Source organism: Oryctolagus cuniculus, chromosome 2, assembly GCF_964237555.1.
Source record: "Oryctolagus cuniculus chromosome 2, mOryCun1.1, whole genome shotgun sequence".
In the NCBI taxonomy this organism is placed as follows: domain Eukaryota; kingdom Metazoa; phylum Chordata; class Mammalia; order Lagomorpha; family Leporidae; genus Oryctolagus; species Oryctolagus cuniculus.
Genome location: NC_091433.1, coordinates 167,904,152 through 167,918,605, shown reverse-complemented (window position 1 = coordinate 167,918,605; position 14,454 = coordinate 167,904,152). Strand labels below are relative to the sequence as shown.

The window sequence follows — 14,454 nt, the reverse complement described above, 5'->3', positions numbered from 1 at the left end:
ACAGTCAGGGTTATGCTGATCAAGTCACCGTTTCCCATAGTGTCCATTTCACTTCAACAGGTTTCCTTTTTGGTGTTCAGTCAGAAGGTGCAACATTCTTGATATGACGAAAGCAAAAGCTGCACTTATCTTTTTTTGTTTTTAAAGAAGTACTTAAGATCTCTAATTGGCTTACAAGAATAATCAGGTATGTCATTTTGAGTTCACCTGTGGAGACTCAAGAGTTAGAAGGTTGATCCTAATTTCACTGAGGTGGTCATGCTCAGGGCACCTGGTAAGGTTCTTTCCATTTAATCTGCAACTGAACTAAAGAGGATCTTTTTATGAATGGCTTGTTTAGGAATTTCTAATGTTGGAGCTTTTGTTAAAAGCTCCTTAATTTTTGGAAAACCTTTTGTAGCTCCCCTGTCCAGCACAGTGTGTCTGTGCCATGGCCTTTTATAGCCTCGTACAAAGGCTTGGAAGTCAAATCCTAGATTTAATATTCGATAGAATCCTGCCATCAGCAGTTCCCAGTGTTGGAGCTTCTGTGAGAAGCTCCTTAATTTTCGGAACAAATTTTGTAGCTTCCCTGTCCAGCACAGTGTCAGCATCAGGGCCTTTTAAAGCTTTATGTATCTTGGCTTTCCATGCCTGAAATACTCTCATGGGCTTTTCAGCCAGATCCGAGTGCCTTTAGGGCTGATTCTGAGGCCAGAGTGCTATTTAGGGCATCTGCCATTCTATGAGTCTGCTGAGTATCTCACTTCCCATGTTGGATCACTCTCCCCTTTATTTATTCTATCGGTTAGTGTTAGCAGGTACTAGACTTGCTTATGTGCTCCCTTTGACTCTTAGTCCTTTCATTATGATCAATTGCGAACTGAAATTGATCACTTGGACTAGTGAGATGGCATTGGTACATGCCACCTTGATGGGATTAAATTGGAATCCCCTGGTATGTTTCTAACTCTACCATTTGGGGCAAGTCAGCTTGAGCATGTCCCAAATTATATATCTCTTCCCTCTCTTATTCCTACTCTTATGTTTAACAGGGATCACAATTCAGTTAAATTTCAACACTTAAGAATAACTGTGTATTAATTACAGAATTAAATCAGTCATATTAAGTAGAACAGACAAAAAAACTACTAAGAGGGATAATGTATTAAGTTGTTCATTAACAGTCAGGGCTATGCTAATCAAGTCACCGTTTCCCATAGTGTCCCTTTCACTTCAACAAGTTTCCTTTTTGGTGTTCAGTCAGTTGTCACCGATCAGGGAGAACATATGGTATTTGTCCCTTTGGGACTGGCTTATTTCACTCAGCATGATGTGTTCCAGATTCCTCCATTTTGTTGCAAATGACTGGATTTCGTTGCTTCTTACTGCAGTATAGTATTCTAAAGAGTACATATCCCATAATTTCTTTATCCAGTCTACCGTTGATGGGCATTTAGGTTGGTTCCAGGTCTTAGCTATTGTGAATTGTGCTGCAATAAACATTAGGCTGCAGACCGCTTTTTTGTTTGCCAATTTAAATTCCTTTGGGTAAATTCCAAGGAGTGGGATGGCTGGGTCGAACGGTAGGGTTATCTTCAGGTTTCTGAGGAATCTCCAGACTGATTTCCATAGTGGCTTGACCAGTTTGCATTCCCACCAACAGTGGGTTAGTGTCCCTTTTTCCCCACATCCTCGCCAGCATCTGTTGTTGGTAGATTTCTGAATGTGAGCCATTCTAACCGGGGTGAGGTGAAACCTCATTGTGGTTTTGATTTGCATTTCTCTGATTGCTAATGACCTTGAACATTTTTTCATGTGCCTGTTGGCCATTTGGATTTCCTCTTTTGAAAAATGTCTATTGAGGTCCTTGGCCCATCTCTTAATTGGGTTGTTGGTTTTGTTTTTGTGGAGTTTCTTGATCTCTTTGTAGATTCTGGTTATTAACCCTTTATCTGTTGCATAGTTTGCAAATATTTTTTCCCATTCTGACGGTTGTCTCTTCACTCTCCTGACTGTTTCTTTTGCAGTACAGAAACTTCTCAATTTGATGCAATCCCAATAGTTAATTTTGGCTTTGACTGCCTGTGCCTCCCGGGTCTTTTCCAGAAACTCTTTGCCTGTGCCAATATCTTGAAGGGTTTCTCCAATGTTCTCTAGTAACTTGATGGTGTCAGGTCGTAGATTTAGGTCTTTAATCCATGTTGAGTGGATTTTTGTGTAAGGTGTAAGGTAGGGGTCTTGCTTCATGATTCTGCACGTGGAAATCCAATTTTCCCAGCACCATTTATTGAATAGACTGTCCTTGCTCAAGGAATTAGTTTTAGATCCTTGATCAAATATAAGTTGGCTGTAGATGTTTGGGTTGATTTCTGGTATTTCAATTCTGTTCCATTGGTCTATCCTTCTGTTTCTGTACCAGTACCATGCTGTTTTGATTACAACTGCCCTGTAGTATGTCCTGAAATCTGGTATTGTGATGCCTCCGGCTTTGTTTTTGTTGTACAAGATTGCTTTAGCTATTCGAGGTTCAGGCATGGAAAGCCAAGACACTCTGGCAAAAGATCTCTGTGAGTGAGATCTCAGTGGAAAGAACAGGTCTTCAAAGAAGGAGGTACCTTTCTCTGAAGGGAGGAGAGAACCTCCACTTTGACTATGACCTTGTCTAAACAAGATAAGAGTCGGAGAACTCAAGGGGCTTCCATAGCCTTGGAAACTCATGACTGGAGCATAGGGAGATTACTGATGCCATAGACAGGAGTGTCAATTGGTAAAGTCAACAACAGGAGTCACTGTGCACTTACTCCTCATGTAGGATCTCTGTCCTTAATGTGCTGTGCATTGAGATTTAATGCTATAATGAGTACTCAAATAATATATTTCACTTTGTGTTTCTATGGGGGTGCAAACGGTTGAAATCTTTACTTAATGCATACTAAACTGATCCTCTGTAAAAAAAAAAAAAAAAAAAAAAAAAAAAAGAAAAGAAAAGAAACTATCAACTCCCAACTTGACTCTCACTGGGATTAAACATGACAATAGGTCTGATCTGATTTCATCATCATTAAAAAAAATCATCTATTATTTTTCACCTTATGTTTCTGTGTGGGAGCAAACTGTTGAAAGCCTTACTTAATGTATACTAAGCTGATCTTCTGTATATTAAGATAATCGAAAATGAATCTTGATGTGAATGGAAGGGGAGAGGGAGTGGGAAAGGGGAGGGTTGTGGGTGGGAGGGACGGTATGGGGGGGAAGCCAAAATAAAAAAAAAAAAATAAATAAATAAATCTTTTAAAAACAGGAAAAAAAAAAAAAAAAAAAAGCTTTATGTAAAAACCAGGAATCCAAACATTGGGAATTCAAGTCCACAGAATCTTGCCATTCCCAGAAATATCCCTTCCTGCCTTTTTTTTAATATATAAAGTATAGATTAACTTCCCTTTTCTTGACTAAAAGAACACATTTTCCCGGAGTTAGAACAAATCCCAGGTAATCGATCTCTAGTTTGGAAACCTGAACTTTGTTTGGGAAGTTCTGTCTTCTCACTTTCCCAGAGTTTGGGTTTAGTGGGATGTAGAAGAAATTATCCCTTAGGGAAAGTTTTAGTACACAATAAGTTGTATTGAAATGACCATCTCATTAAATGCCCTGAGGCCTTTAGACATTTTTTTTTTTACTTTGTATCTGACCTTATGTTAAAACATACCAGAGGGACTGGCACCTTGGCACCATGGGTTAAAGCCCTGGCACCTTGGCACCGTGGGTTAAAGCCCTGGCCTGAAGCGCCGGCATCCCATATGGGCACTGGTTCTAGTCCCGGCTGCTACTCTTCCGATCCAGCTCTCTGCTATGGCCTGGGGAGGCAGTAGAAGATGGTCCAGATCCCTGGGCCTCTGCACCCATGTGGGAGATCCTCCTGAAAGAAGCTCCTGGCTCCTGGCTTCGGATCGGCGCATCTCCGTCCATTGCAGCCATCTGGGGAGTGAACCAGCCGATGGATGACCTCTCTCTCTCTCTCTCTCTACCTCTCTCTGTAACTTTGTCTTTCAAATAAATGAAATAAATAAATAAATAAATAAAAACCAGATAGGAGCATCACAGAGAGTCATGGATCCAAGAGTTTATGTTTGAGGCATTTAATAAACTTTAAAAAGCACCAGAGAATAATACAGGCAATGGAGTGTGACACTTAGATGTAACTAAAATTTATGACATATAAGATTATAACACAATAGAACAAGGTAAATATTTGGGAACAGATTTTACCATTAATGATACTACTGTAGCTCTTTGAGGACAGAGGTCCTTGATGGGAAGTTAGTAAACAGTGACTCCTGTTGTTAATTTAGCAGTTAACACTCTTTATGTATGATGTCAGTGATCACCTGAGGCTCTTGACATGAGCTACCCAGGCTATGAAAGTCTTTTGAATCCACACAAATTCCTTAAGTATTTGGACAAAGCCATAAGCAAAGTGGAAGTTCTTTCCTCCCTTCAGAGAAGAGTATATCCTTTGATGGCCATTTCTTTCCACTGGGGTCTCAACTAGGGAGGTCGTCCATGTAGGGACACTTTTTTACAAGTGTCCTGGCTTTCTAGGCCTGACTTGCCATTATGGGCTTTTCAACCAGACCAGAATGCTTCTAGGGCTGACTCTGAGGTCACTGAGTATTGCTGAAAGTAATTGCCATGGCCAGCGCCATGGCTTAATAGGCTAATCCTCCACCTGTGGCGCTGGCACACCAGGTTCTAGTCCCAGTCGGGGAGCCGGATTCTGTCCCAGTTGCCCCTCTTCCTGTCCAGCTCTCTGCTGTGGCCCAGGAGTGCAGTACGCTGGTCGCAGCGGCCATTGGATGGTGAACCAATGGAAAAAGGAAGACCTTTCTGTCTCTCTCTCTCACTGTCCACTCTGCCTGTCAAAAAAATAAATAAAAATAAAAAAATAAAGTAATTGCCACTCTATGAGTCTGTTGTATGGACTGCTTCCCATGTTGGAGCATTCACTCCTCTTTAATTCTATTATTAGCAGTAAACACTTAATCCTATTTATATGATCACTTTAACAATTAATCCCATCTATATGATCACTTTAACACTTACATGTTACTTTTACCATCTAGCCCAAGGGGATTTGGGATCTCATGGCAAGTTTTAAACTGTACCCGTAGAAGTAAGTCTGTAGGAATTCATGCAGAGCTATACAGCTTTACATTTTTTTTGTGGGACCTGAGAAGATAAAAAACAGACACATTGGTGGTGACTGAAACTGCTCCAGCTCATAAGTAAATTTGTTAGATAAGATAGAAACTTCCAGACCTGGGACAGGCTGGGCCTGCACTATACCCCTCATAAGCAGTTAGCAGCTATAGAAGATATGATCTAGAAGATATGACCCTTAGGATTAATGGCTGGAAAGTCTTTGAGCGGAGAATGATGTAGACAGTGAGATAGGATAATATTGATTAGATTTGTGAGCTGGAAGACTGGGCCTTCACCAGGCCTCTGTATGATCTTATCCCCTTACCTGACCCACCTGTATGCCAACCTGCCAATCAGGCTAAGTGGCCACTCCCTTTTGGAAGTGGATAAAAGGCCTAAAACATGTGAGCTGGGCCTTTTTTTCGCCCTTTTTCACCATTATGGACCTTTGTTGCCCTTGCTGCTCTGCACGTTCGGGCTGCCTGCGCTTTCTGCCTTTGCTTAGCTGCCCATGATAAGCTGCTAGTAGGTGCTTGAAACTGGCTTTTGGCCTACTCTCTGCCAGACTTCCCCTTCTCCTTTAGATAGAGCCCTCACTCTCCTATGCATTTCTCTCACTGAATATAAAAGCTTAAAAATTAAAAAAAAAAAATAAACAGGTTTTTTGTAGAATTTGACAAACTAATTCAGATTGATAAGAGAATATGAAGAACCTATGAGAACCACAGTATTGTAAAAGCAAATATAAAATATATTGGAGACATACATAAGCATTCTATTGTTAAAATATTTCAAGCCTGGTGTAATCAGCAAAAGATCGTATGGGTAGACAAATATGTACAAAGATCTGTGGAATAAAATTGAGTGTCTAGAAATCAACTCCATAGCTATGTGTTTTCTGAATTTGAAAGACCCAAGTAATCCTCAATAAAATTTAAAATGCCTCATGAGTAAAAGAATTCCTAAAGGTAGTGTTTGCAGTGTCCTTTATTTAAAGATGCATTGTCTATGCATTTCTTCTAATCAAACAACTAGCTCACAAGTGCACATACATACAACAGATGGCAAAACCTTTACACATTAGACTTTGTATCTGAAAAAGAGACACTTTATTTTAAAATTGCCACTTGGGAACATAAAGTGCTCTCAGGAGAAAAGCACATTTTACACACTTTAAAGGCAGGCCATACAATAAAGACAGCTGTTTAAATGACTTCTTAATTAACAAAAAACAAACATTTACCTACACTGTAGGATAAAGCAGTGCAATTAAGATGAATCTTTTAAAATATCCTGGGATATATTTTGTAAAAAGCAACACCAAATACTTTATCTTCTAACATTTTCTGATTTGGTTATGAAAATAATAATTGTTTATGTATAATGCATTAACTTGAAACTATAACAAAAATGATAACTATTATTTTCCAATTTTATTAAATGCATTTTTGTAAAACAAAGTGCTCAAATCTAAAGGATATTATAGTTACAATCAAATGTTTTCAAATAATTATACAATTGTATTATTCCTTTATCATGAATACTTCTATTACCTATGAAGATATTTGCTAAAGGATTAGAGATGATATTTCTAAAAAAAAAAAAAAAAAGCCCACATACAAAAGCATGCAGCATGTATTTCTTAGAAAATATAAACCACAGAGCGTATAAATGCTGGGTAATCATATGAAATGGATAGAAGAATAAAAATAAACCAATTTTTTACAAGAAATTTATTTCAGGAGAAATAAAGCGTATTGTTGTATACTTACAGAACTAAAATGACAGAACAAAAGAACACCAGCCTACTGTTCTGGGTGACAGTGATTTATGCTTCCTCCGAGTTAGAATCTGTTGTAATATCTTGAAATAAAAGTTTAAAAATACTTAAGAAACAGAAATAGTGTAACAATGAATAAGACTCAACTCTAGTTTTGATTGATATTGATTAGTTTTATTTGCAATTTTTTAAATGCAGGAAATTATAGTGCCCTAGTGGGATAGTGCCCTCATGGGATAGTGGGACTATTTTATAACAGCCTGAAATAAAAGCAAATTGTCCAGCCCCCAATCATTCTTTTCATACCTTCACTTTCATTGGTCCAGATTTCTTTAGTGTTTAATTCTTAATTGAATCCCAGCTTTGTAGTCATTTAAGTGATATATCACCAATGATAAATTCTATCACTACTTATTGAAAATATATTAATTAACCACTTAAAGTTGAAAAATGGTCTACCTGGACAAAGATGTTTAGATTGGCATTGTTTTTTCTCACAACTCTTTGATACATGAAAGATATTTCTGTTTGTCTCATGGCATCTTTTGTTGCTGATAAGACTTTTTGCTTCTAGCCTAGTTGTGTTTCTTAATGCATTAATTTTTTTTCTCCCTAGTTACTTTCATGATATTCTGTTTTGATAATTTGCATATTTTACATTTTCATTAGTCATGTTGTATAATATGAACTCTTTGATTCATTTATTGCTGGTGTTGGGGTTGCTGGCTTGATGGTACCTCCAGCTCACCAAACCTACCTATCTGCCTGCATATCCCATATCAAGGTTACAAGTTCTGGTGTTCCACAGCACAGTGGGATAACCATAATTCACAAACGTGCATTGTATATTACACAAAAAACTGAAAGAGTGGAGATGGTAGCCTCAAAACATAAAGAAAGTATAAGAAAATGGAAATGGTAATTGCCTGATTTCATAGACTTAAGATGATGATAATGTTGGTGATAATGATAATTGTGATTATTAAATGTTCTCATATTTAAAAATAAGTAGCAAGGATTCTGTTTCCAATAACAACACTAAGTTATTCAGATGAATTTTGTCACTAAAGAGAAAAGAATAATCTTGTCAAAATTTATTTTAGAAAACCTTTATAAAAGCATAACATGATTCAGTGAAATAATGGTAATTAACAAATCAATGTGTGGGAGAGGACATGAATGCAGTATTCTGACCTAGGATTTGGGTTGTTTTGCAAACACATATATTTACTATATATATTTATATAATATATATATATATATATTTATGCACACATATATATAATGATATATATATGTGCAACATGATATTTTCATTTACATATGTGAAATAAAATGGTTAGTATTTAGTCCAGTTTTTTTGGCAGTATATGATGTTAACAGACTATATAGCTCAAAGATTGAGTTCATTTGTTATGTGTGTATGTTTGTATGTATGAAAGATGTGACTTTAAAATGTAGTGGGCTGTATTTTGGAATCCAAAAAACTACAATTCAGCTAAATATAATGCCAAACATATGGATACCTCTAACCTTTGTTACTTATCTGTAGATTATAGTTCCAGAACTTGGAATACAGTGATCCTTAAGTAAGTCTAAATCTGTGCAAAACCAGAAAGTTTTTAGCATTATTTTGGATCTGAGAATATTAATTTGAAAACTTTAACAATGGTACAGTACACAAACATAATCAGATACTCAAGAAGATGAGCAAAAGTAATTAACAAAACAACAGACAGATTATTCTACTGAAAAAGATAAATGGCAAGGGAATTGAAATTGTTTTTGTTATAGTAAGTGAAGGAGAGAAACAGAAAACAACAAAAACAAAAAACTGTGTCTTGAAACCACAATAGCTATAATTGCTGTGAGTTAGTTAGGTAAAACTAAAAAACAATGTATTAAAGTGAAAGGTCACACTAACTTAAAAAGCCAAAACAAATGAACATGAAATTCAAAAGAGAAATTATTTTAATAATGCATACAATAATAAATTGAAATTTAAAAGCTTCTAAAATGAGAAATAGCATTATAACTACTTATTAATATGGTTGTATATATAGAAAATATAAAATAACCTCAAATAAGTCCTTATATTGACCTGGCACTTAACAATATTTTTCAATGCAAACAAATAATACAACAAAATGGTATTTTTATTTCACAGTAAAAATGAAAAATTAAAAATTATAATGCTATAATTTGAAAAAGCTATAACTTCCATAGTGAAGCACCAGCCATTTGGGAGCCATTGCACCATTTGTTCAAATAGTGGTTCACCTCATTGTTGTTAATTACCAGTTGTGTCTTACATTGCTCTACATTCTCTTAAGTCCTCCTTGTAACTCGTGGGCCAAATCTGTGTGTGTTTAGCTCTAAAACTAAGAGTATAATGTTCTCACCATGCCCATACTTTCAAGTCAGAGGCAACAAGAATTAATATAGATTTTGGTGTGTTATTATGAAACAGATTTAGGTACTGGCTTGTTTTTCAGATTTAGGGTCCATTTACTATGGTAGAGGCAGGGTACCCAAAAGGGACCCTGATACCCTGAACTATTATGACCTATTAATACAGAAGTATTATCTTAGTCTTTTTTTAATAGGACTTTGACCTTTCACTGTGGTAGTAATACTGTGATAAAAAAGGGAATATCTCATCATTTTGAAAACTATGGACACAAGATCTAAGTTAACATTGATTCCAAAGCATCATCATACCCACAATATTCGATTTAGGGTGAATGAGTGCCTTATAATAAGTGGAATACTAATCCAAGTCCATCTCATATTGTGTACATTAAGTCCACATATCAATTCAATAGTTGTTTCTACTCCCTGAACATATAATTGAAATTGAATTACTTGTTAATGTACAAATCCATGTCTTTTGGCCTGTCTGATGTGAACAGTCAGCCAATTCCAAATCTCTGAAATGGATCTCCACACAAGTCAATATAGTAAATCAAAAGACAATAATACCTCAGGAGAATAGAAAAAAATTTAGCCAGATCTCAGAGAACTGTAAGACACAGGCATGTTTTCCCTTATCGTATTCCCAATTATTTCCTCAGTTTGACCTTACAGAAACCCCTAGAGAAATCCAAATCATAAAAGGTGGAACTCAAGTAGTATTGTCCGTTGAAACTGCTATGACAGATGTAACATTTTAAATGAAATATATTAACACCTCTTCAGATACATGATGTATAGGTGTTCACCTGTATATTTGTTTTGAGTTTTTGAAAAATTTTTCTATAAGGGAAACCAGAAGCGATTTTCATTCAAATGATATATAAAATAGTATATATTTATAGTTTCATCCTAGGACTATGTTGACTATCCTTCTCTTGTCATAAAGTATCCTGAAGACAGGGGTCTATCTGGACATTCAGCATAATACTGAATTGATCTTCATTGTCAATGATATCTTATTAAATCTAAATAGATGAGCAAAGATCAAATATGTTAGATACTTGTTAAAATACCATTACTAGATGGTGAAAAATAAGACATATAGAGACTCATTAAATCCTTAATTTTTTTGGGTGCAATGTTCTAGTGCATATTAGAACACCTATTTAAATGGAAAAAATAAATTATCAGCTGTTCAATCACTAAGAAGCAAGCATCATGACTAGAAGAAAACCTTGAATCCATGAGACAAAACATTTCACATTTAAGAATATTGATCCAGGGGATGGCCTTGTAGCATAGTAGCAGGTAAAGCTGCTGCCTGTGGACACCGGCATCCCATAGGAGTGCAGGTTAGAGTCCCAGCTGCTCCACTAATGATCCAGCTCCCTTTAAAAGTGCCTAGGAAAGCTGTCAAAATGGCCCAGGTCTCATGTGGGAGACCTGGAAGTAGCTCCTGGCTCCTGGATTCAGACCAGCTCAGCCATTTGGGGAATGAACCAGCAGATGGTAGATTCTCATTCTCTCTCACTCTCTTTCCTCTCTCTCTTCTCTCTCTTCTCTCTCTTCTCTGTCTTCTCTCTCTTCTCTCTTCTCTCTCTCTTCTCTGTAACTATGCCTTTATAATAAATAGCTCTTTAAAGAAAGTATTGATTTAATCCTCTTACCAACTAAAAGAATATAGGCTACAGGTTGTGATACAAACAGTACTGTCAGTTTGGATACATAGCCATATTAGGACCGAATGCTTTTGGTAATATTTGGAATGGAAAAGATGGAATGTGGACTTTGTGGTGAGTTCCTGTTAATCTATTAACAGAATTATGTGTGGCTAAAAAAAAAAAAAGAAAGAAAAACAGTAGATTATGGAATGATACCCATGCCATTGGACCCTCCAAACATCTTACTACAGAATATAAGTGATCACATAACGAGATAGTCTCAGTGACTCATCAGATCTTACATTTTTGAAGGACTAATAACTATCTTTTATAATATACTGGCTGAATGGAGCAAGAACAAGTCCAAAGGGCACAAATAAACTGCATAATCCAGCTTTTGTAATTAATTACTCCAGTGTGACACAATGAACTAATGAGTACAGTAGCCATTCTGAAAAACAAAGAGACTTAATAGCAATGACTGCCACTCACTAAGGCTGTCCTACCTACAGGCTTTGCTAAATGTAGATAATGGCCAGTTTGAAGATAACTGTTGAGTTCCAGATGCAACATGACAGAGGCCAACTAAACACTTTAGGGATTAATTTACATTGACCTTTCCCACTGGGGAAGAAGAAGTAATTAATCTTTAATCAATGCACATCATAGGTATCCTTCACTGCCCAATGAGACCTAGCCAACACTCCACTGAAGAGCTTCCATAATGTTTGGTTCATTGCTATGAGAGCTTGCATAACTGCCGGAGACCAGCTCCGGCCAGTCCAGGAGCCCCAAGGGGTGAGAGGTGTGGGCGCTCGAAGAAATGAGAGACACAGCAAGGCTGATGGCATGGCTCTCTGGCTGTCAAGCACCAGACTATTTTTATGTCATAAGCCACATAATGATTCTTTCTTCTTACAATGAAAAGCCTGTTGTCAATTTTTTCTAATTACAATTTCTTTGATTTTCAAGGGCATATTCAGAGCATGGGTAACAATCACAGACAGGTGCAAGATAACAGGCTGCCCACACAAGCCAAGGCCTTGAGTGCTGCTGAACTATGCAGAAATTGGCTACATAGGCTAGAATAGTACCTTCCTAATCAAATCTTTACTAGAAGCCCCAAGTTCAAAGCAGACTCTTTTTTAAAATGTATCCTCTCTTTGCAGTTCTTTCTGTAATGCTGTAATTTCTTTATTGCACTTAAAGGTTCACTTAGATCTATTCTACAGTTTTTGACATCCTAATCATTGTAGTATTTGTAGCATATAGTGAATTAAAGCTTTATTAACAGCTATCTTTATTCTAGTGGGAAGTATATACCAGAGAGCCTGTTGCCTTTTAATTCTTTTCCACAAACAGCTCAACCTTGCATAAAGCATTAACCGTTTCTCCTACACTACCATTCTGCTTGATTAAAATTCTACAAGGCAATGGACATTTTGGAGGTTATGAGACTAAGTGCTCTTCCCTAAAATTAGGAATACAGCAGTCATTAGCAGGACCACCAGGAAGCTCCAGCTTGCTTATGCAAAGTGTAGCCCCCATCAAACCTAAAACCACCAAGAGGACCGCAGCTGTCCTTCTCATGCCTTGCTGAGACAGTCCTTCTGCTGTGACCTTGTCAGCAAGCCGAAGTTGCCTCAGCCTCATCACATAACGTTGCAAAAGACCAAAATATCCACTTTAAAGCAAAGAGATTAATGCATTGCCATGAAATTCACTGCCTTTATCATATAGCACACCACTAAAAAAGTCTAATCTAATAGAATAATGGAAAAGTCTTTGGAATACTCAGTTAAGTTACTAACTTGAAAAAGATATCCTGTAAGAATAGGATATCATCCTCCAGGACATAGAATATATCCAGAATTTAAAATCAGGATATGGTTCTGTCAACATTATATAGGAGAGTTTGGAACAAAAGGAAACTATTTGCAGTTACATCTCATGACCCATTGTGGGAAGTTTTGAATACTTTGCTACTGTAGGTTCTTCTTCCCTAACGGTTCTGCTTTCCAGAAAGAAAATTATTCTGCTGGGGGACACTCAGGCTTGTGTCAACAGAACAGTATGGTCATTGACCTTGACCATCAGGAAGAAGTAGGGTGATTTTATAATTATGGTGGGAAAAAATACACTTGGTTAACAGCCGACTTGTTGATACACTATAGAAGCTGATAGTCCTTCCCTGCTCATTAAATGTATAGACACAATAGCAGTGGCCTGGGAAGGGCATTTTGACAAGGGGCTCAGAATTCTTATACACAAGTGTCTAGATTAAACCAGGGTAACTTCCTAGACCAGCAGAAATGGTTTAAGTACCTGAAGAAATTCTAGAGTAGGTAACACAGGAGGAAGATAATGAGTATCAGTTGTGGCCTTGAGACAGGATGGCTCTTAAAGGGGTTTTACCTTGTTGAGGTGTCCTTATTTATTTGAAGGCTGTGATTCTGAACAGAGAGGACTTGATGATATTGCATGTTCATTGTCTAAATCTCTTCAAAAATTATCCTCCAACTCCTCTAGTGTTGGTTCTTGATGATAAATGCTGCCTTGCTCAAAGTACAGTCCTTGTACAGAAGAAATATGAATCCAGTGAGTGGTTGCTAGAGAGTTGTACAGACTAGGCCCATTTGCTTCTTGTCAGAGCTGTGAAGGCTGTTCCAATGCACTTCAGTTACTAGCTAAGGTTATTGTTGGAAATTCACTAAAGTTTACTTTTTTTTTTTTTTTTTTTTTTTTTTTTTTTGACAGGCAGAGTGGACAGTGAGAGAGAGAGAGAGAGAAAGGTCTTCCTTTGCTGTTGGTTCACCCTCCAATGGCCGCCGCAGCTGGCGTGCTGCGGCCAGTGCACCACGCTGATCCGATGGCAGGAGCCAGGTACTTATCCTGGTCTCCCATGGGGTGTAGGGCCCAAGCACTTGGGCCATCCTCCACTGCACTCCTGGGCCACAGCAGAGATCTGGCCTGGAAGAGGGGCAACCGGGACAGAATCCGGCACCCCGACTGGGACTAGAACCCTGTGTGCCGGCACTGCAAGGTGGAGGATTAGCCTAGTGAGCCGTGGCGCCGGCCTACAGTTTACTTTTAAAGGACCAACCTTGTTCCTTTGATTTCTCAAATGAGTTGTTTTCAAAAAGTGCTCCGTACTAAACCTCCTTCATGAAGGTCTCAGAGAATTGTAGTCTGTTTCTTAGAGTCCAATTGGCTATAGTTACATTATAACAAAAATAATTTAAAAATAAACACAAAAGTAAAATATTAGACAAATATATTGCATAATTGAAAAGATAATCTCCATCCTTACAGAGTCCTGAGGTCCTTTTATTGTTTAGTTAGCAAACATAAGCTGAAACCATATTTTCTAAAATCAAGTACAATATTTACAAATTAGACTTTGTTAAAATTAGAAAC

General features: G+C 37.3%; 1 long non-coding RNA gene and 1 pseudogene across 2 annotated transcripts in view; one reads left to right on the top strand and one right to left on the bottom strand.

Annotated features, from left to right (window-relative positions):
* Positions 1-14,454, top strand: part of LOC100341411 (uncharacterized) — a 406,490-nt gene that overhangs the window by 15,871 nt on the left and 376,165 nt on the right. The gene's annotated exons all lie outside the window — the stretch shown is intronic.
* LOC103347807 (recombining binding protein suppressor of hairless pseudogene) overlaps positions 12,487-14,454 on the bottom strand; it is a 172,568-nt pseudogene continuing 170,600 nt past the window's right edge.